Raw genomic sequence first — 24811 nt, 5'->3', positions numbered from 1 at the left:
GTCCTAGTATTTTCAGGATATCATAATAAAATACTTTAAATATTATAAACAGCAGAAATTTATTTCTCACAATTCTGGAAGCTGGGAAGTTCAAGATCAAGGCTGATTCACTGTCTGGTAAGGGCTGTTTCTGGCTCATAGACTTGCTGTATCCTCATATGGTGAGAGGAGAAAAAGAGAGCTTCCCATGCCTTTATCATAGGGCACTAACGCCATTCACAGGGGCTTTGCCTGTATGTCCTAATCACTGCCCATAGTCACCATCATCTAAATTCTTCTAATCTGGGTGATGGTGGAAGAATTTTAACCTACTAATTTTGGGAGACACAAACATTCAGACCATAACACAGACTAAGACTGAAAAGAGGGAAAAAGTTAAAACAAACAAAATTGTTAGTAGTCTTTTATAAAAACTCATTTTATAGTGCATATAAATCACAGTGCTCCCAAGGAATTTTAAATACGCTCCAGGTATCTTTATTCTTCTTTGAAAATAACACCTGCCTATAAATTTTTCATTTGTTGAGCTTATTTTTGTTAGTTGTACAAAGAAACTTCAGGACTCATTTTTTTCCTTTATTACAGATTTTGGAAATAAGACACATCATAGATCAATGAGGAAGAACTTACCAGACATTGTATCCTTGCATAAAACCTGTGGTCAATCCTTTAATTAGAATGTGAAAGTAGAGGCAATGAAAAATTTCATAATTGTGAATTTATTGCAGGGAGTATGAGAGTGTATAAAATTTCCAAAAAACATTTTTATAACCCTTACTGTTCACTAAAATTAGTTTTTCTAGTAAATTTTATCTAAAAACACAGTTCTAAGTAGATGTTTGTGTTGCTTCATTCAAAAGCAACCCTTGACCTTCTTGTACACTTAGCAAAAGTGAAATAAATGTTGCCTATGCACTACAAGCTGTGTGCTTCTCTGTAAGTAAATGGAACTAAGGGATCATATGTTTGAAACTTAGTTCTATGAGTTTCGAGTCCCTGATCTTTGAAGTTGTCATGTGTTGCTTCCTTTGAAAACCCTTACTCACTAAAGTGAACATACTATATTTCTATCTATGCAAGAACTTTCCCAAAGACCAGTGGCAGAACCCTGAGATTCCTAAGATGGAACCCCTTTTCCTTACTCAAGGAGAATGTACTCAGGGAAGAGAAGACTGTGCATTAGAGAAAGGGTGTATTTCCCCATAGTTCCTTAGCTCAAAATTTAACAATGAAGGCAGATTGCTCACTGTCAGGTTCCTATCATCAGCCATTTGCCTGCCTCTCGCCTGTCCATCCCCTGCCTTACACCTATCCATCAACCAACACACGAGGTTCACCTCCTGATCGTCCAACAACAGTCAGCAAACTGATCGCCGACCACCAGTGGAGCGCCAGCTACCTGCTGTTGCCTGGAAGTTCACTGTGACAGTACCTACAGGTTTGATTACATGTGGCTGCCACCATTTTGAGACAACAATCAGGCCCCGTAGGACCTCTGGCTGGACTGACTGAGCCCTGTCTCCAGGATCCCTCAGGCTGACCAATTACTCCCTTCCTCTGGGGCCCCCACATCGACAGATGGCTCCCTGCTGCCAGGACCCCCAGACCAACTGACTGCGCCCTATCACTGGGACCCCAGACTGACTGATTGCACATGGCCTCCAGGATCCCACTACCACACCAAACACACCCGACTTCCAGGACCCCTGCCTGATCAACCACATCCTGCCTCCAGGACCTCCAGCTGACCATGTCCACACCCTGAGATGCAGCTCCCCATTTGCCAACACATTTCAAAGCCAGAGCAGCCATCTTGGATAATCCTGGAAGCCATTGCAACGATCTTTAGGTGGGGCAAATCCCATCCTGAGATGCCTGTTGGAGGATTGAAGCTCATTGTCGGGTACATCTCATGCATCAGGCTACTGAAGACTGGGAGGTTGCATTACTATATGACTGTTACACTGTAGATTTCCTTTTTTCTCCTTATTGGAAAAATTTAAGTTTTTATTTCTTTACTTTTCTTGCTCTCTTTTCCTTTTGTTTACCAGTTCCCTCAGAGTCTCTTTCTCCCTTTTTTGCATGCTAACATCCAATTTCTTTTGATTATACTCTCACCCTTTCTATTATCTAGAACTTCTGTATATTCTTTTCTTATCCCATTAACAGCCACATTCTACATCCCTCTGCATCCTCTTTGTCCTCCATTAGAAACTGCAGACTTTATTGCAAATCTATTTGTTTTACTGAAGATAATATTTGAACTCATTCTGTTTATTGTGATAACTTTGTTATTGTCCTCATAGGGGCTATTTGGTCTAGGATTCCATAGTGTCTGAATTGGGCATTGCTAATATTGATCTCCCCTTAAAGAAAGGGTTTTGGAAACCTATAGGGCAACTATAAGCCAATAGGGGGGAATCTGCAATACCCCAGATCTGCTCTGCTAGAGGGGAAGATACATGAACAACAAGAAAAAACAAGGGAAGAAAATGATCCAATCAAATCTAGATTCTGTATTGATAGAATCCAATGACAGTATGTTAGAAGAAATGTCAGAAAAGGACTTCAGATTACACATGATTAAGATGATTCGTGAAGCAAAGGATGAGATAAGAGAGCAAATGCAGGCAATGAATGATAATACCAATAAGCTGAAAGAGCAAGTGCAGGAAGCAAAAGATCATTTCAACAAAGAGATGGAGATTCTAAAAAAAAATAAAATAAGAAAATAAAAAACTCAATGGAAAGCATCACCAAAAGACTAGACCACTTGGAAGACAGAACCTCAGACAATGAAGACAAAATATTTCATCTTGAAAATAAAGTTGCCCAGAGAAGATGGTAAGAAATCATGAATAGAATCTCCAAGAACTATGGGACATCATGAAAAGACCAAATTTAAGAATTATTGGGATTAAGGAAGGCACAGAGATACAAACCAAAGGAATGAACAACCTATTCAATGAAATAATATCAGAAAATTTCCCAAACCTGAAGAATGAAATGGAAAAATCAAATACAAGAGGCTTACAGAACACCAAATGCACAAAATCACAACAGATCCACACCAAGGCACATTATAATGAAAATGCCTAACATTCAAAATAAAGATAGGATTTTGAGGCTACAAGAGAAAAGCATCAGATTACATGTAGGGGAAACCAATATGGATAGCAGCAGACTTCCCAAACCAGACTCTAAAAGCTAGAAGGGCCTGGAACAACATATTTCAAGCTCTGAAAGTACTTGGTTACCATCCAAGAATCCTATACCCATCAAAACTAACCTTCAGATTTGAAGAAGAAATAAAATCCTTCCATGATAAACAAAAGTTAAAAGAATTTACAAATAGAAAGTCTGCACTACAGAATGTTCTCCACAAAATATTCCATGAGGAGGAAATGAAAAACAATGTAGGTCAGCGAAGGGAGGAACTACCTTAGAGAAAAACCACTCAAAGGAGAAACCAAGCCAACTTAAAAACCAAAAATAAGGCAGATGACTGGGAATACAAATCATATCTCAATAATAACCCTGAACATTAATGGACTAAACTCATCAATCAAAAGACATAGACTGGCAGAATGGATTAAAAAGAAAGACCCACCAATATGCTGCCTGCAAGAGACTCATGTCATAGAAAAAGACATCCACAGACTAAAGGTGAAAAGATGGGAAAAAACCTACCACACACATGGACTCAGTAAAAAAGCGGGGGTTTCTATCCTTATATCAGATAAAGTGGACTATAAGCCAAAGGTAGTGAGAAGGGATAAAGAAGGACAGTTCATACTGCTTAAGGGAACCATAAATCAGGAAGACATAATGATAGTAAATATTTATGCCCAAACAATGGTGCATCCCTGTACATCAAACAAATCCTTCTCAATTTCAGGAATCACATAGACCACAAAACAATAATTCTGGGTGACTTTAATGCGCTGCTGTCACCACTAGATAGATCTTCCAAACAAAAACCAAAAAAAGAAACCATAGAACTCAATAGCACAATCAATAACCTAGACTTAATAGGCATATATAGAATATTCCATCCGTCAACAGGCAGATTACTTTCTTCTCAGCAGCACATGGAACCTTCTTGAAAATAGACCATATGTTATGCCACAAAGCAGCCCTTAGGAAATGCAAAAAAAAAATAGAGATACTGCCTTGTGTTCTATCAGATCATAATGGACTGAGAGTAGAAATCAATGACAAAATAAAAAAGGGAAATTACTCCAATACCAGGAGACTAAATAATATGCAATTGAATGAAACATGGATAACAGAAAACATCAGGGAGAAGATAAAAAATTCTTAGAGGTCAATGAGAAACAACATATCAAATCTCTGGGACACTATGAAAGCGGTACTAAGGGGAAAATTCATTGCATGGAGCCCATTCCAGAAAAGAATGAAAAGTCAACAATTAAATGACCTAACATTATAGCTCAAAGCCTGAAGAAAAGAAGAACAGAAGAACAGCAAAAGTAGTAGAAGACAGGAAATCATTAAAATCAGAGCTGAAATCAATGAAATTGTAACAAAAGAAACTATTCAATAAATTGACAAAAAGTTGGTTCTTTGAGAAAGTAAACAAAATAGACAAACCCTTAGCCACACTACCAAAGAGAAGGAAGAGAGCTGGCGATGTAGCGCATCACGTAGAGAAGGAAGAGAGAAGACTCAAATTACTAAAATTCATGATGGAAAAGGAAATATCACAACAGACACCACTGAGATACATAACATAATGAGAAGCTACTTTGAAAATCTGTATTCCAACAAAATAGAAACTACCGAAAACATTGACAAATTTCTAGAGACATATGCTCCTCCCAAACTGAACCAGGAGGACATACACAATTTAAACAGATCAATATCAAGCAATGAAATAGAGGAAGCCATTAAAAACCTACCATCCAAGAAAAGCCCAAGACCAGAAGGATTCTCAGCTGAGTTCTACAAGACCTTCAAAGAAGAACTCTTTCCAATACTTCTCCAAGTATTCCAGGAAATAGAAAAGGATGGTACCCTACTAAACTCATTCTATGAAGCTAATATCATCCTCATACCCAAACCAGGAAAAGACACATCGAGGAAAGAAAATTTTAGACCAATATCCTTGATGAATACAGATGTAAAGATTCTTAACAAAATATTGGCAAACCGTATCCAAAAACATATGAAGAAAATTGTGCACCACAATCAAGTTGGGTTCATCCCTGGAATGCAAGGATGGTTTAACATCTGTAAATCAATAAACCTAATCCATCATGTCAATAGACTTAAGGATAAGAATCATATGGTTATTTCCATTGATACAGAAAAAGCGTTTGACAAAATGCAACACCCCTTCATGCTCAAAACACTAGAAACAATAGGGATAGTAGGAACATACCTGAACATTGTAAAGGCTATTTCTGCTAAGCCCAAGGCCAAAATCATTCTTAATGGAGAAAAACTGAAAGCATTCTCTTTAAAAATGGGAACAAGACACCACTTCTATTCAACATTGTCCTCGAAACTCTACCCAGAGTAATTAGGCAGACTAAAGAAATTAAAGGGATACGAATAAGACAAGAGGAACTTAAGCAGTCACTGTTTGCTGATGACATGATTCTAATATTTAGAGGATCCAAAAATCTCCTCTAGAAAACTTCTAGACCTTCTCAATTAATTCAGCAAAATAGCAGGCTATAAAATCAACACGCATAAATCTAAAGAATTTTTATATGCAAGCGATGAAACAGCTGAAAGGGAAATGAGGAAAACAACTCCATTTGCAATAGCCTCAAAGAAAATAAAATACTTGGGAATCAATCTAACAAAAGAGGAAAAAGATCTCTACAATGAAAATTTCAAAACATTGAAGAAAGAAATTGAGGAAGACCTTAGGAGATGGAAAGGTCTCCCATGTTCTTGGATCGGCAGAATTAATTTTGTCAAAATGGCCATACTACCAAAAGTACTATACAGATTCAATGCAATTCCAATTAAGATCCTAATGACGTACCTTACAGAAATAGAGCAAGCAATCATGAAATTCATCTGGAAGAATAAGAAACCCAGAATAGCTAAAGCAATCCTTAACAGGAAGAGTGAAGGAGGGGGTATCACAATACCAGTCCTTCAACTATACTACAAATCAATAGTAACAAAAACAGCATGATATTGGCACCAAAATAGACAGGTATATCAATGGTATAGAATAGAGGACATGGAAACAAACCCAAATAAATACAATTTATACAATTTTCTCCTACTAGACAAAGGTGCCAAAAATATGCAATGGAGAAAAGATAGCCTCTTCAACAAATGGTGCTAGGAAAACTGGAAATCCAAATGAAACAGAATGAAACTAAACCCCTATCTCTCACCCTGCACAAAAATCAACTCACAATGGATCAAGGACCTTGAAATCAGACCAGAGACCCTGCAGATTATAGAAGAAAAAGTAGGTCCAAATCTTCAACTTGTTGGCTTAGGATCAGACTTCCTTAACAGGACTCCCATTGCACAGGAAGTAAAAGCAAGAATCAATAACTGGGATAGATTCAAACTAAAAATCTTTCTCTCAGCAAAGGAAACTATCAGCAATGCAAAGAGAGAGCCTACAGAGTGGGAGAATATCTTTGTCACTCATACTTCAGATAGAACACTAATTTCCAGAATATATAAAAGACTCAAAAAACTCTACATGAAGAAATCAAATAACCCAATCAACAAATGGGCTAAGGATATGAACAGATGCTTCACAGAAGAAGATCTACAAGCATATGAAAAATGTTCACCATCTTTAGTAATAAGAGAAATGCAAATCAAAACTACACTAAGATTCCATCTCACCCCAATTAGAATGGCAATTATCAAGAATACAAGCAACAATAGGTATTGGAGAGAATGTGGGGGAAAAGGTACACTCATACATTGCTGGTGGGGTTGCAAATTAGTGCAGCCACTCTGGAAAGCAGTGTGGAGATTCCTTAGAAAACTTGGAATGGACCCACCATTTGACCCAGATATCCCAAACCTTGGCCTATACCCAAAGGACTTAAAATCAGCATACTACAGAGATACAGCCACAACAATGTTCATAGCTGCTCAATTCACAATTGCCAGATTGTGGAACCAACCTAGATGTCCTTCAATTGATGAAAGGATAAAGAAACTGTGAGATGTATATATATATATATATATATATATATATATATATATATATATATATAATGGAATATTACTCAATTATAAAGAATAATAAAATTATGGCATTTGCAGGCAAATGGATGAAGTTGGAGAATATCATGCTAAGTGAGATAAGGCAATCTCAAAAAATCAAAGGACTAATGATCTCACTGATAAGCGGTTGATGACACATAATGGGGGATTGGAGGAAGGCAAAAATGGAGGGAGGAGGGACTGTATGGAGGGAAAAGAGTGGTGAGAGGGGTGGGGTGGACGGAAAAAATAACAGAATGAATAAAACATCATTACCCTTTGTAAATGTATGATTACTCAAATGGTATGCTGTTACTTCATGTACAAACAGAAACAACATGTATCCCATTTGTTTACAATAAAAATAAATTAAAATGAAAAAAAAATTAACAATGAAAGCACTGCTTCTCAGTGAGGTAGATAACTAGAAAATTCACTGAAATTCAACTTGGGACAGTAAAAGAAACCAAGAGACACAGAAATTCGGGAACTTTGTAATACAAGAAACAACACATTTGGGATGCATCAGCTTTGCTGCTGATGCCTATAGTGGTGGCTACTGTGGTGGCCGCTGAGGTAGTAAGAGAGAGAAAAGCATGGTAAAAAAGAAAAAAGTCTTAGTTCCCTGTGGAATAAAGAGGGAGGCTGATCTTAATGGACCCAGAGATTGTGGGGGAAAGTGTTACGTGAAAAGCAACTAAAATCATTTGACCCACAAGTGAATAGTCCCGTGGAAACAGGGTCACTGATGGCAGAAACCATTTATAAGTGGTAGTGAGAAGAGGCAGGAGATCAGGAACTCATAAAGGAATTGGCCATCCTGACCCAGAAGTTATTCATGATAGGACCCAGAGTGGTCCTAGACAAGTGTGATTAAAACACACGCAAAGAGACTTTTTCCCAGGGCATATAAGCAGCAGATACCAAGAAGAAAGACAGAGTTCCTTTTGTTGCTGGCATCCCATAAAAGCTATTGGGAAGATGCCAATAATCAGCCACACAGGAACATCTGCCCTTCAGGTCTGATCTTGGGTAATTCACATCTAAAGCAGACTATGTGAGACCTGTGGACATTTAGACTCAGCATCTTAAAAGTGGAATTGGTGGGATGTCAGGGTCGTAAGCCCCCTTGCTCTTCTCAACCAGTGACAAGGGAAGGGGACATTCCCCAACAAGGTCAGACCGGGTTAGGTAGGGCTGACTGACTGCCCGCACCCAGCCCTCCGGGCGGAGGACAGTCAGATGTATCAGGGAGACCAGTCACAGCAGGAACTCGTTTATTGAGGAAGTCACACAGCTTTTATGTAGGGTGGGGGCTAGGCGGGAACCAATCAGCTAAAAGGTCAACAAGGCACGGAGGATTCACACAGGTGAGAGTCTCATAGGACTATGGCAAGCATGAGCTGATCATGTTCCCAGAATTGTTGTTAACCAATCCCTAACAGTGGTCCGATTATTGTCATTAACCTTTGTAACTGCCTTTGAGCCTTGATCTTGCTCACTCTTGAGTAAGGAGTCAGCCTGAGTTAGTTAACGTGTCATTAGTCCCAACATATCCCCCTTTTTTTGTTTTATATTAAGGGTGTGCCTGACTTAGGTTGCCCCTGGGAGGGTCTTACCTGTCATGGAACATCACCCTATCAGTTTGGGGGTCCGCCTTACTCGAAGGTGTGCCTGTCTTAGGTTGTCCTCCTCTGAGGATCTTACCCGTCATTGATACCGCCTTCGCACTTCAGGTGGGCCCCTCAGGAGGAGCAGGGCTTAAGGGAGAGAAAGGTAATAATACAGACTTCTCCCGGCAGGAAGAAAGGGGCCATGGCTGATGTTCTAAGGTCCCAAGAAGTGAGAGCACCCTACATCTTTCATGGGCTAAATTCTCTTTTGTTCTCCAGTTCTCTCCCCACTTATCTCTCCTTGCCTATGTGACTAGGCCTGGTTTTGCATAAAGTGAGAAGCCATGAGCAAAGGGGAGGGCCAAGGTGATTCAGGCAGATAAGGGCCCAGGGGACATTAATTTGCAGCTCCTGGCTTGCAGTCCTTGATAAAGGCAGGTAAATTTGGTAATCAATGGGCTCTGGAGATCCTTGACATTCCATTCTTCCAGGAACAATCTCCAACTTCCAGAGGCAGATGGCTTCATGGCTTCATTTCTCAATTTGACCCGATCCCCTATTTCCACACTAACTGCCTGTCCCCAGTTCTGGCTTCATTTCCCCCCTTTTGCTTTAGGAACTCCTAACTGCTGTAAGGAAAAGGGGGCACTGATCATTCTGGCTGCTTCGAAGCTGAAAGGGGGCAGCGAGGGGCAAGCAGTTGGAGTGTCTTTTTATAAATCGGGTCAATTGAGGGGTCCAAGGTTGGGGAAGTCTGGTTGGGGAAGAACAGGTTGTAAAGTCATCTGGGGATGGATGCTTCTATGATAGAAGAACAAAAAGACATGAGAAAAAAAGAAATGAGATTAGTACAAAGTAAATGTTGCAGCATCTGGAACACGCCAATGAATATCAAGAAAATGACAGAAGTCAATCTCTCACCAAGAGGTGGAAGAACTAAAAAATTGTTCCCTAATAAGGCCTAACAAAGGCTGGACATGACAAGGCCTTTATTTGGGACATTTAACATTGTCCAGGTTATCAGGAATGTAAACACAACATTTAACTCTTAATATCATTGATGTCCCCAGAAAATATAGTTAAGCTAATTAATGTCATCTGATTTTTGTAAAATATCCCTTTATTGGTATAACCTGCATTTAGTAGAGATCTCTATACTTCTGTATACTTAGGGCTAGATAATCATACTAGCAAACAGATTAAGTCTACCTGTGTAGCTTAGGAAGTTCTGCAGGCTTTAAACTGACTAAATACTTCTGACTCTGACAGTTTCTCTTGATAGTTATCAGGCACATTTGTCTAAGAATCTCTCTTTTGTAGCTTTAGTCTTTATTCTAGTGGACTAACACAAGTGTACATCCTAAGTTATATTTAACTATTATTTCTTTTAAATGCCCAAGAATGGCTGTATTTTTGTTTTAACTGTTTTGCTGGGTGTCTAAGATAAAGCTGGTCAAACTGACTTGTCTCAATCTCTAAGTTTGATCTCAACCGTCAAGGAAGTCAGTCTCACCAGTCATAAAGTAAGAGTACTGGGTTTTAACTTCAATGTCTATGACTTTACAGTTATTTACCCCTTTTTATCTAATTGGGGTTTACATTATGTATTAGTACTGGAAATTACCATTACTTGTTCTATGGGTGATGGCTTATTATCACAAGTTATCTAGTTTGTGTGTACTGGAAGCAGCTACTTCTACAAAACATTAACAGGTAACAGTTTTACAAAATGAAATTAGCAAGAGTAAAACTATATATTCAGCTTGTATAATAGTTATCTTAAATTTTGGCTGAGCTATACATTATATCCCCTGTTTGAGATCATAGTAATTTTACAACAAAAACCAATTTTATGACTATAACTTTAAATAAGCTGAAGTCTGACTTACTTTGGAGCCGTTCTAATATGCAGTAAGGTGGGAGGCAGAGCCTTATCTCAGGTAAGGCGAGAATCTTTACAAATCTTAAGTGTTCTAATTCTGATGTTGATCTTTGCTTATTTCTTAAATGTCATTTTAGGAAGTTTACATATATTGATTCCTGAGTCTATATGAACACTAGTTAACACAATTTAACATTATATCTAAAACATGAATTAAAGCAAGGCCAAGAGAGCTTTTAACTTTCCTTTTGTGTGAGAAAGTGGCAAAATGCTTTTATGTTTCACAATATTAACCTTTAAACAAATCAGGCTCTAACGTTTAGAAATACATTTACAATTAAAATTCTTTATCTCAGTGTAAAAAGTAACAAATTTTACATATACCCTATTGATAACAGGTCCTATAATAAAACATTAAATGATAGAAATAAATCCCCAATAAAATTTACTCTTTATAAGTTTAAAATTACCATTACAGACAAGTTTAATTTGAAGAATAACAGCTTGATATATTTTCTATTTTAAAAACTTGTATACCTGGAAAATATGAACACATTTAATATACAAAGAGTGACCATTTCACAATTACCTTGACACTTATCTTACCAAATTTAGTTTTTAAAGAAAAATTTAGACTCTGTAACATAGTACAATACTTTAACAGTTGTTTAACCATAATTGTATATTCCAATTTTTAAGACTAATTGTTCTAAAGAATAAAACTTAATAGAAACAAAGTTAAGAGTAAATTAGTGTTTCTAAGAAATCCTTGTCATTTTACCATGTCATTTTACCATATAGATTAAATTCTGGTTTATATTAGAACATTAGTATTTCACCTTAGGAAAAACCTTAAATAGCTTTAACTGTTTCACATACATACAACCAACTTAGTTACATGCAAACTTATTGAAATTTGCCCTTTACTTACATAGACTTTCATAGCATTTACTTAGACCCTCATGTATTTCATCACACAAGCACTTTCTTACCCAGAAACATTTCCTTTTCCCTTTTACTAAATATATTTCCATATCCAGAACCTTTTATTTTCTCTTTCCTCTCTGTTGACCCCTTTTTGTTCACATTCTGAAACAACTCTTATGAAATTTCTGAATTTAGATAAATTACTCTATTTTAATAAGATTAAATATTTTGTTATTTATAGTACTCTAATTGAAACACAGTTGAAACTTTTGGGACTCTTTGTATATAGAATTGCACTTGTTAGGACATAACTCTTAGTAAACTTGTTTTTAGTTTAGTGAGGACACAAAGTAATTGTAAACCCTTTTTATTTACCAACCTATGAAAACAATAATGCTTAAGTATGTTACCCCGTGGAATTTAAGGAGTTAAAAGTACTCGATGTTATTTGACAATTAGCATTTTAACTTTATAAATTAATCAGATGTCTCTACAAACACATTTGAGTAATCCCATATACATCAACTCTAATTCACTTATTTTGTAAAAACCAAGATATCAGACAAGTCTCCTGAACAGTATTTGCCATCTCTTTCCTATTGAAGAAAAGTCCTAGAAACAATTGATATTAGACATTTTATTAACATCAATATTTTATTAGTTTGACTACCTAGAGATTTGCAAATTATTTTTGAAGGCATTTTACTTGTATTACTTTACCCAATTTAAATTGAACCTTTTTAAATCACGTGAATTAAAAGTATCTGGATCCATTTTTAAATTTTAATTTTAGGAGCGCTCAGTTTTGATACAGACAAAACATGACATCAGACAGCACGACATACACATAACACAAAATCAAAGGCCTTGTAACTTTATAGGTGAATCTCCATTGCAATGTAACAGATGTTCAAAAACTCTAGTTGAATAAAAAATAGAACTGATCAAAAAAGTCATGAGCTCAAAAAAAATATAGAATTCAAAAAAAAAAAAAAAAACAAGAGTCCTGGAAAAATGATGTGGCCGTTATGTACTTTAGTAAAGCACCATAAAATTTACTTTTGCTGGAGTTCAGGTAAGACTTTTTGCTCTTTTTTTTTCTTTCTTCTTTTCTTTTTTATGGGGGTGGGGGTGGGGTTTGAGATAGGTCTCCTACTGAGCCTTCAGGCTTTCTCTATTTACATTTCAATGTAAGCCTTGACTGAGATCAGGATCTGAAAGGGGCTAAAATTTCTAGCAGAAACTTGATGCCTAGGGCATTTTAACCCTTATTCCTGGTTAGTAATCAATTCAGGTTTGGAAGCAGAAAATTGTGAAACAATTATCTCTCAATACTTGTGGGGACTGGGGCTACTATATCATACTCCTTACTAGGACATGCCACTGATGGTTGGGCTGGCTACTCCCTCCACACTGGCATATGCGGGACCTCATGGCAGGAGGACTAGGTGGGCTGAGCCAGGGAATGGAAGCAGAAACAGCTGAGTCAAAGTTGGAGGAGGAGGAGGGATTAAGAGGGGGAGAAGAAGGAGGCAGTTTGAATTTGCAGGAAGAGCAGAGAAGCGCAAGAAAGAAAAGACTTGAAGATAAGGAATCCCTTTTCCATCTGCCCGCTCACTTGGGGAAGCTGTCTGCCAATATCTTTGGTAGCCACAATCCACCTTCCCATGCAGTGATCTTTCATCCCTGCACAGGCCAATTTGTGATCGGTAGTCATTCCTTCCCAAACTAACATTTTAACATTTACTGGGAAGGCCATACAGGGAGTGGGGAGGTTAGAGTCTGTGAGTTCTTGCCCAGTATCATAAAATGGCCGCCAAGAAGATTTCCCGCCATCCGGAAGGAGGAGGGCAAGGGCTTTCATTGGAGTCTGATGTGGGCCCAGAATACAAGATGGTGGCAATGAGCCTCCCCGGGGCAGAAGTGGGCCCTCACTATGTGTAGAGGCTGGCTGCCCTCATGGTTCCTCAACCTTGGGAGGAGTGGATGGAGATGGACTAGGCTCATTAAAGGTCTCCAAAGGTTGTTTACTACGTGGCAAGTTTCTGGAAGGACATGCAACAGGAGGAGCCGGCGGTTCTTTAGGCAGCGGCTCTTTAGGGAGAAACTTGGAGCCCCTTTTGGGAGGTCCTGGAGAGAAGCAGGCCTTAAGGGCAGATAATGTAGGGCAGATTCCTAATGGGGGACCCTCCCCTAAATTGATTTCCCTCTTCCTAACAAGTTGTTCTACACGATCCCATGTGGACCAGTCAAAAAGATTAGTGGCAGAAAGCCAAGGGGCCACCCGAGTAAAGGTGTCCCAGGCTTTTTCCGCCTGTGTATTAGACCACTCAAGGCCCCTACTCTTCAACATGAGTCTAAGAGCTGAGAGCACAGGGTCACCATGTGTGCTGTGTGTTTGCCCCACCTTTTCAGGCATGCCCTTACCTCGGAACTCACTTGGCCTGATCTGCCGATACTTTCCGTTTCGAAGCTGTTTCTTCGCTTTGGCTGCGGATCAGCCTTGAGGTGCCCCACGTTGGGCGCCAAATGTCGGGGTCTTTTTTTTTTTTTTGCGGTACTGGGGATCGAACCCAGGGCCTCGTGTTTGCAAGGCAAGCACTCTACCGACTCAGCTATCACCCCAGCCCAGATGTCGGGGTCTTAAGCCCCCTTGCTCTTCTCAACCAGCGACAAGGGAAGGGGACACTCCCCAACAAGGTCAGACTGGGATAGGTAGGGCCGACTGACTGCCTGCACCCAGCCCTCTGGGCAGAGGACAATCAGACACGTCAGGGAGACCAGTCACAGCAGGAACTCGTTTATTGAGGAAGTCACACAGCTTTTATGTAGGGTGGGAGCTAGGTGGGAACCAATTAGCTTAAAGGTCAACAAGGCATGGAGGATTCACGCAGGTGAGAGTCCCATAGGACATGGCAAGCACGAGCTGATCATGTTCCTGGAACTGTTGTTAACCAATCTCTAACGGTGGCCCGATTTATCGTCATTAACCTTTGAAACCGCCTTTGAGCCTTGATCTTGCTCACTCACCAGGGAGTAAGGAGTCAGCCTGAGTTAGTTAATGTGTCATTAGTCCCAACAGTGGGAGGTCCCTGAGACCCAGTTATTCAGCAGAGATCAGCATCTCCTAAGCAACATGGGGTGTGGATCAAATCTCAAACACCCACAGCAGAGTTCCAAAGTTCAAGCAAGACCAAACACCAGCTACTGGAACTTCCAATTTAGCACTCTGCATCAGACTTAGTACAGGATTACACCAGTTGTCAGCAATCCTTAGTCTATCCCATCCTATGCTGGGAGAGAGAGAGCTGAGAGGGACTTCAACCAACTCCACTGGCAGCTTTGTGAGGAACACAAAGCACTGGACTTAAAACTCCCAAGCACTTGAACCAAGGGTTACAGAGCCCAAAAATAAATAGAAGGAATGAAGATCCATTCTTGCCAATAGTTTTGACTACCTCAGCTGAAACAAGAGAAACAAGTTCTTAATTTTTAATGAAGAATTTTTATATTTTATTCTATGCCCCTATTTTTAGCTTTCTACTAAATTTTAACTTATTTTTAAAATTTTGAATTATTTTAATTTTTTTCCTACTTTAAAATAAATTCTGTGTGAGTATGTTATGAATATGGGTGTGTGTGTTTTCACTACAGATAGGTTGATTACATGTATATATTACATAATATATATTCGATTACATTATACTACATATAAGTAATATATATATTTGATCATGTATACATATGGTTTGACTTTGACGGAGTCAAATTGTATGTGGGCTTGAGTTGTTTTGGTCTTACAGATGTTTATTTGTTCAGACCTTGGTTTTTGTTCCTCTTATTACCACCTTTTTACTCTCTTTCTTCACTAATAGTCAAAAATTCCTGTTTCTTCATCCTTTCTTTTATTATTCCATCACTTTTAATTATGTTTTACTCCTCCTTTGGTATAGCCACCTCTGCTATCTAGCTCCTACTCCTCCTTTGTTCACTTTTTAAATGTCTCAAAATTATCTTGTCTTCCTGCCCTATTTCTTCTTCACTTAAGAAACACAATTCCACTATATAAAATAATTTTATAATTTATGTAATTCCTACCCCATTCATGTTGTGATTATTAATACAGTAGATGATGTAGTAGACATCTGCTGTTTAATGACTGATTTGGTTCGCAGTTTTTTATTGTTGGTACTAAAAATACTAAATGCTGACCCCACCATACCTATACGGGTGGTAATTAGTGTTGTAGATGTCAAAGTAGACTCTGGGTATTTACATTAAAACCAACATTTATTACCATTCTTGCTTCCCCCTTTTCTCTAGTGGGGTGGGAAAATGATTTGGACACTTCAAGTTCACAGAGTAGAGATCCTCCTGCTGAGAGCAATACTCACAACAGAAAATAAGAATATTAAAAGCTTCAAGAGATAAATACCAGGTCACACTTATATGCAAAACAATAAGGCTCAATTTTGGCTTCAAAAGTAGACCCTAACATCAAAGAGGGTCTGGAATGACACATTCTAGACTCTAATACAAAACATTTGTCAGGCAAGATTGCTACATTCAGCAAAGCTATCTTTGAGAACTGATGAACAAACAAAAATTTTCAATGATAGGAGAACTAAAAGAATTCAGGACCACTAAGCCAGCACTACAAAGGCTACTTAAAGATACACTGCACACAGAGGAACTTAGAAAACAACCCCCAAATCTTCTAAATAGATGAAGATCACTAGAAGAGCAATAAATTTGAGTGAAAATCAAGACAACTAAGGTAGCAAACAAGCCAGAATGTCAAATTATAACAGACTTCTATACATAATAACATTGAATGTAAATGGCCTGCACTTCCCAATAAAAAGACATAGATTAACAGAATGGACTAAACAACAAGATCCAATTCAATGCTGTTTGCCATAGTCTCATATCATAAGCAAATATAACCACAGACTGAAGGTAAAAGAATGGAAGAAAATATATATATTCCATGCAAATGAAGTGTGAAAGCAAGCAGGAGTAGCTGTTCTCATATCTGACAAAGCAGATTTCAAACAAAAATTTGAAGGCCACTATATAGCAATGATAATAATAATCCAATAAGAACATAGAAGATATAACTGTAGCAAATATATGTATATTATATATAATTATATATATATATATATATATATATATATATATATATATATATATATATATATATAAAAATTTCAGGGCATCTAATCACATAAAACAACAACAAAAAAACTCTTCAGAAGAGTAAATCCCAGATAGATCTCAATACATTTCTAGGTGATTTCAACACACCACTGTCACTGACATGACATTTAAACATAAAATCAATACAGATCTGACCTGAATATGGCTATAAATCAAATGGAGATAATAGAAATCCACAGAATATTTCACCCCCAAAAAGCTGAATTTACTTTTCAGCAGCTTATGAAATCTTTTCACAAAGAGACTAGGTCACAATATGTCCTAGTAAATATAAAATATAATATTCCGTGCATCTTATCAGATCAAAGTGAAATATACTAGAAATCAACATCAAGAAAAATAATAGAAACCACATAAACACATGAGAAGAATGGATCACAGAGGAAATGAGAAATTCTTAGAAATAAATGAGAATAGAGATACAACATGTCAAAACTCTGGGACAGTAAGAAGGCAAATAAAAGAAGAAAAGTTACTGAGTGCTTACGTTAAAAAAAAAAGGAAAGATTTGACATAAATAAATGAATGCTCCACTTCAATGCCTTAGAAAAGACAAACTTATTTCAAAATCAGTAGAAGAAAGGAAAAATTAAGATCAGAGCCAAAATTAATAAAATTGAGAATAAAAAACAACACACAGGATCAATGTAACAATAGTTGGTTCTTTGAAAATAAATAAGATTGATAAACTCTTAGGCAAACTACCAAAAGAAAGAGAGAAAAGAACCAAATAAATAAAATTAACAATGACAAAGGAGATATCAACCCCATAACTTCTGAAATCCAGAGGATCATTAGAAACTCTATTGAAAATTTAGACTCCAATAAACCAGAAAATCTAGAAGATATTCATAAATTTCTATACAGATATGATGACCTACCCAAACTTAACAAGAAAGATAAAAAAATTAAACAGACATTTTTAAGTAATGTAATTGAAATAGAAATTAAAAGCCCATCAACACCGAAAAATAAAAAAGAATTAAAAAAAAAAAAAGAAAAGAGAAAAATCTTCTAAAGCTCAAGAACAAAAACAAATAAGAATTCATAACTGGGATACCATTGAATTAAAAAGCTTCAGCACAGCAAAGGAAACAATTAGTAGACTGAAGAGAGAACCTATAGAATGGAATAAAATCTTTGCTAGCTACTCCTCTGGAGTAGCTGATAGGGGATTAACATCCAGAATCTACAAAGAATTCAAAAAGTTTAACACCAATAAAGGAAAAAAAAAAAAAAAAAAGGCCCAATCAACAAATGGACAAGGATCTAAACAGACATTTCTCAAAAGTAGAAACAAAAATTACCAACAAATGTATTTTTTAAAATGTTCATCATTATTATTAGGTAGGGGAATGCAAATTAAAACTACACTGAGATTTCATCTCATTCTAGTCAGAATGGCAGCCATCAAGATTTCAAACAATAGTAAATGTGGTAAAGATGTGGGAGGAAAGGTACACTCATACACTGTCAGTGAGACTGAAAATCAGTACAATCACTCTGACAAGCAGTATGGAGATCCAAAAAACTACGACTGGAACCATCATGTGACCCACTATCCCACTCCTTGATATTATCCATAAGAAGTAAAATACCATAGTGGTACAACCACATCAATGTTTACAGCAACACAATGCACCATAGTTAACATATGGCACCAGGTCATAAGCCCATAAATAGATCAGTGGATTAAGAAAATGTGGTATTTATATACAATGGAGTTATACTCAGGCCAAAAGAAGAATGAAATTATGGCATTTGATGGTGAATAGATAAAATTGGAGAACATCATGCTAAGTGAAATAAGTCAGACTCAGAAAATTGATGGTCGAATGTTTACTCTGTTATGTGGAAGCTAGAGCAAATGACGGGAAAAAAGGGAAGGGTCATTAAGATATAGGGAAGATCACTGGAGTCAAAGAAGATTTGAAAACAGGAGAGTAGAATGGAATTGACAAAATTATGCCGTGTGCATGTAAAAATGTCACGGTGAATTTCCCCTTTATGTATACGTTAATAGAACATAATTCAGTATTATTCAGCACACATTTGTCCTCTGTATGTACATTTTATTTTTAGTTCTTATTCTGAGGAATTCTGCAAATATCACATTTGAGTGGTTCTGATTCCTTAAAGTACAAATGTTTCTCTACATTTGTTCATTTTATGTATGTTAGTAGCCTAGAGTTAAACAATCTGTGTTCTAACCCATAGTAATAAGAAACAAAGGAAAGAGGAATATTTTTCAGAATGTTACATTTTAATTTAATTTATTCTGTATAAAGAGTAGTTTTAACTTGAGTTTGTATCCTGCTTTAATAATAATACCTATTTGGCATGTAAAGGTTGTTGGTACGTGTAAAAGAAATTGTTCAATGTCATCAAGCATGTGGAAGGAGGTAGCAAGTGGCAGATAGTTTGTAAGTCAGAGAGTCATGGATTGTGACAGGATGCTGGATTTTTTGCTAAGTTTAGAATCCCCTGAAGCATACTGAGGTTCAAGTACCATTAACTCTTGGCAAAATTCTCCTTCCTAATTCAAAGAACAAAGGATTAGTAGAACTCATAAAAAGACTTCTCAAATTTCAAATAACTTTTAAAAAACATTTAATGAGTTGAGAGTAATTGAATCAGAAACATATGGATTAAATTTTCCTTGAAATTCATCGGGGTTTAATATTAAGGGAGAAGTCATTCAGCACAGTCCTCATAGACTAGTCAATCTCAACTCTTTAAGAGCAACCAATAGCATTCTGTAGCCCTTCATCATCTCCCATGCTTCTTTTCCTATCCTCTTGCAGACTTGGGTGGTTCTGTGTCAGGTAATTCTACCAATAGATAATGCCCCTGTCATTGGAAATATTCAATTCAGTACCTTCTATCTTCACAGTGTTTAACCAATATGACTTTTTTTGTGTGTAAATCTAATCACATGCAGATCCACAACATAGTTGAGCAAGGGCAGGAAATATAGGGTCCCTGTTCCTGTTGATGGTGGCTCTTAAGTACATCTGTAGAGTTACAAAATACAATTTGCAAACCTTTGATCTAGAAGCTAACCAGGAAAGATGAATCATACGAAATAAAAGGGAGAGGTTGATTTCTATGAAGCAAAAAGTGGGCATTACAGTCTCTCCGAAACTACCAGAAAATTTTTTGGTAAGAAACTTTATATTCCTATTATATGAATAATTTTAACAAGCTTTCATATTTAATTTCTATATTCTCAGATGACTGTTAGAAACAAATTGGAGGAAAGTTTGAAGGAAATGAAAGAGGAAAAAATATAACATCCAGACAAATCTCTCTCTTTAGGTTTGAGTGGACTAGCCTTCTATCTCAAATAATTTTGAGAATCAGTGCATCAAATGTCACATAGTAGGTGGTATGTATAATGAAGACCTTAATGTTTATGATCATAAATATTCTAGAGCAACTGAAAATGTTGTTGCTAATGCTGCATCTTGTCCTTTATTCAAAGTGTGTAGAAGGTACCAAAACATTGTGTGTTCCTAGGAATCAGTCAGCATGCAATGGTACAATCTGTGTGATTGGTGAAGAACAGCTTAGTTAATACACAGTAGCTGGGAAACCTAATCATAAGGGAGAGAAATGCCTGGACTTCGTGGTTGGATGAGGCTATAGAAAGACCCAGTTCAGTTGTGGAATAATATTCACTCCAATAACCAGATAATCTACAGACCTTATATAGAACTCGACTTCATCTATGTTTTCACAGTGGATACTATTTGGAAATGTGGCAGCAATGTGTTAGGCGTAGTCCTAGCTGGAGGCAGATGTTCAAGTCAGAGTAACATAGAAAATGTGGTTCCAGGAAGTAATATGAAATTCCCTTAGGAACAAAAACTGGGTGTATTATCTTGGCACAGAATGAGGTCTAGGTGGAGTCCTCAAAGACCTGTGGAAATTACCAACAGTAAGAATTTGGATTTATACAGATTAAACCTCAGAATATAATAACATAGACTATGCCCTTCCTCCATAACTCCACAGCATAGGATTCATTTTGCCAAAACCTACCCTACAACTATATTTTGGATTTTTTTCATTTAGATGTATGAAAATGAGATTCCCAGAGTTTACATGATTTAAATTTAGGAAAAATCAGTCTTTAGAATATTGGAGTTGTGTTCTAGTGACAAGTGTTACCAAGAAAGATTCTCCACATTAGACAGAAGTTCCAAGGTATGAAGGGGCTCTGAAAATTATCCACCCAGGGTTTGACCTTTTACAACCACTTAAAATTAAACCCATACAAAAACTAAAAACCCAATTGGAAAGAAAATAATGCAACTGTAAAAGTAATGCAGAGGTAAAGCATTATTGCCCCAAACTCATTTTGTAGCAGAAATGGGACTCTTTCTGTGGATTTAAAGGTTTTGTAAAATAATTGTTATAAATTTAATGCCACTATCTCATTCGCTTATAACCCTAACACCTATCAAAGAACCCTGCCAGTTTCCAATGGAGCACAACAAAGACCTCACTCTCCTTGAAGCTGAGCCAAGATCTGGTCTTCTGAGTTGAAAGTCGGCGTCAGCCATGTTGCCAAATGTCTTGAACTCTGGAACCTCCCACGGATGAGCCCTGGCTGCTCCTGGATTCAGCCCTGTCTTCCAACCCATGGCAGGAAGCATATTCTCCCGGAGCTCCAAGTGCCATGATCCTCCACCCCGAAGAGGGCCGAGTACGGGAAACATGTTATTGTGATGCACTCTACCTTCCGTTTGGCAATCGTAGGGGAAAGACTCGATTTTGATGTTGAAAAGAAAGGTTGATTTATTACTCATGCAACACAAAAGAAAGACTGCGTAAGGAAAATGGTTTGGAAGACACTATGTTCTGACATTTTTAACTACTGTGGGGAGAGTGAGCAAGATGTTTTGTGAAGTTAAAGGGAAATTTGTTTCTTTATTCTGTGGTTTTCAATGTCAACAAGGTGGAGAGGAAAACACCAGACACTCATAGTAGGAGGTTTCACATGAGCTGCTAGCAGTTCACTCCCATGGACTCGCACTGTTATTGACAAAGGTTCTTTAAGTTCAACATGGTACTTCTTTGGGAGTAAAATACCAGGCTAAAAAAAAAGTTTTTTTTTTCAAATAAAAAGTACATATCCTTCTTTAAAACATTGTGTTAAGTTAAATCTTTATATAATAGAAAAACTCGTGTTCTAATATTCTGAAACCTCCAATAACTTTTTATGAGGAAACCTGAGAATAGTATGCTGAAGTAAAGCACTTGGGTAAAAGTCCAGAGTAAGAGTCAGTGCGAGAGAGTTACTTCACCTCCTATGAAAATCAAGGATGAAACAGACCAAAAGCAGCATAGTTTTCTGTACTATAATAAACACTCTAGCCTCCAATATATAGTGTCCCTTGTGCAGACTGTTTTGAGCTCTATCCACATTTGGAAAACCATTTAGCATCACTCAAATTGGAGCCCAGAGCCATGGTTGGGTGCACACAAGTGCACATGCACGGTTTTGCTAAAGTAATGTGTGGTCATACTTAAAAATACAGAATGCTGATTATTTTCAATTAAAAGCAAAATTTCTCTGCTTCCTGTATCGTTACCCTGTCCCCTGCTTCCAACATCATCTCTAAATAAGTAATCACTACTACTCCCTATCTTTGAAGCAGCTTCTGGTGGTTACTTCCATTTCTCTAAAAACATTGGTTTTTGATTCATTATAATTTTTTTGTGTTGATGAATGAATCGAGGACCTCATGCATACTAAATTAAGGGTTATACCACTGAGTTACAGCCCCAGGCCTTCTTATTTTTTTTATTAATCAGTTTACTCATTACCTCTTGACTTATTTTAAGGGCAGGGAAGCATGTAAATTATCTGGACCCTCAACAAAACTCTAATAGAACTACAATATTGCCACCTCTGTAATTTTAGATAATATAAGATTGCCTCTCCTACTTGCTCTTCCTCAATTTCCCTGTAATACAGTCTCAGCAATCACTTGAATATCTACTAATTGAATGGTAGACATTACTATATGTCCAGGTGATAAGCAATTCAAAAGTGAAGCCTAGGTTGTTCAAACCAAGCTACATATATCTGCGGTCTATATTATTTCATATTAACCCTGAAAATATATAATAATTACATTTATTATAGAGTTATAAACCCACAGTAAATTTATAAGAATGATTAATTTTGTAAATCGAGAAATAAACAGTGCTTACCTTACTGCCAATGGCTAGGGCAATATAGATCCCATCTGGGTAACCAATGCCTACCCCAAAATCATATCATTTCAAATGAAGATGGGAGGAATAGAAGCCATCTTTGCCATCATACCTTCCCACTACCTCCCGAATCACTGTAGATCTTTCTTAGATCTTCACGTCAGAAAATTATTACATAACTTCTGAAAGAATAAAAGAAAGGGTTCCACCAACTCTGTCTATTTTCTTTTATCTCAACCAATCACAGAGAGTGGCATTCTTATTTCCTATGACAGCTTTATGTGATAACAGTATTGCCCTCATAAAGTTTTCTGGTGCTTTGACCATGAGTCACTTGAACATAATTTATTTGGTTTACCTCATTAGGTAGCTGTCCTTGGGACATATTTCAGTCCGGCTAGGTTCTCCTTAATGTGTGGGTAATGAAGTGGCTTCTAGACAAAATTCTGGCATTAGCCAATTTTATGGTCATGGTATGTCACATAAGCTGTCAGAACTGTCTTTCTTTGTATATAATATGATTGTTTTTTGATGTCCAAGAGTAACAGAGAACAATAGAATCTTAAATGTGGAAAAAAAAAAAAAAACTCTCAAAAGTCTTAAAATTCTATCTCGTCCCAAATATGTAACTTATTCCCCATATCCCTGGAATGTCAGTTAGCGGGAATGGTTGTAGTAAGAGAGAATTGGAAACCATACATCCAGTGTAGTAAGACCTGAAAAGAGAAAAGTGGGCTTATTAACACTTTTGATCTTGATGTTGTTCTTCTACTTAAAAACAAACAACCCAAGTTTGCATTACATTCTTATGTACTTTTTGGTCTTTTATCATACTTTTGGCTCATTTGGTACTTGTGATTGCCAAAAATAATTAGAGTTATGCATCCACAAGCACACATGCACACACACACACACGCACACACACACACACCCTCTCTACCACATTCTAAAATTTATTGTTTTGTTCAAGACTTAGTTGTTCTATCTTATTTTTCTAAATTGTTGCTTTCGTTGTTCTTTTTCTCTGATTTAACAAGTAATTCAGAATTTTTGTGAAAAGGAATTGTGAAAGGCTTAAATATGAAGAGATTCAATACTCAGCACTGCATATAAATAAATAAAATGAAAGATCCATTGACAACTAAAAATTTTTTAAATTGTCCATTTTGACATATACTCAACACAAAAATCTGTTTTAATATTTAATGCAAATCTAATAAGGAAGAAAATGAAAACTGCCATAAATTCATTTTGCCATTCTGTTGTTATGAGTGGCTTTTAACATTTAAACATCTAAATGCCTTTGATTGTCTGTTCTTGCTTTTGTTTATTTTTCTATGAAAGTGTTCATATTTTATGTATATTTAAAATGCTTCATAAATGCTTAACTTCTGCTCTATTTATTTCACATTAATTATGTCTTTTTGTCCTTCAACTTTCCTTATTATATTTTTGTAATATAAAGTCAAAATTCTATGATAAAATCAAGTCTATTGTGCTTTTTGTGTTTAGTTTTTTTCATAGTCTAAAATAGGAAGGAACTCAAATATTTTAAACATCTCTGTAGTGTCCCTAATTTAGCTACCTACTGATTTAAAATGTCATTTACACATTTCAAATACTGACAAAATTTTTTTTTTCAGTAATGCTAAGTACTTGGAAAAATATGGATTCTTACCTTAAAGTTTACATCACAATGAATTCTGGTAAAAATCAA

The 24811-nt window shown here is 36.8% G+C and overlaps 2 long non-coding RNA genes across 2 annotated transcripts in view; one reads left to right on the top strand and one right to left on the bottom strand.

Moving 5' to 3' along the window:
* The window catches only part of LOC306660556, a 1243860-nt gene that overhangs the window by 619277 nt on the left and 599772 nt on the right, over positions 1 to 24811 (top strand). The gene's annotated exons all lie outside the window — the stretch shown is intronic.
* Positions 11840 to 14056, bottom strand: LOC306659337. Its single transcript, XR_013763274.1, has 2 exons — positions 13995 to 14056; positions 11840 to 13038 (listed from the first exon to the last, which is right to left on the bottom strand). It is a non-coding gene; the product is annotated as an uncharacterized lncRNA (long non-coding RNA).

Source organism: Sciurus vulgaris, assembly GCF_902686455.1.
Source record: "Sciurus vulgaris genome assembly, chromosome: 4".
NCBI lineage: Eukaryota > Metazoa > Chordata > Mammalia > Rodentia > Sciuridae > Sciurus > Sciurus vulgaris.
This window is presented reverse-complemented; position numbering and strand designations above follow the sequence as displayed.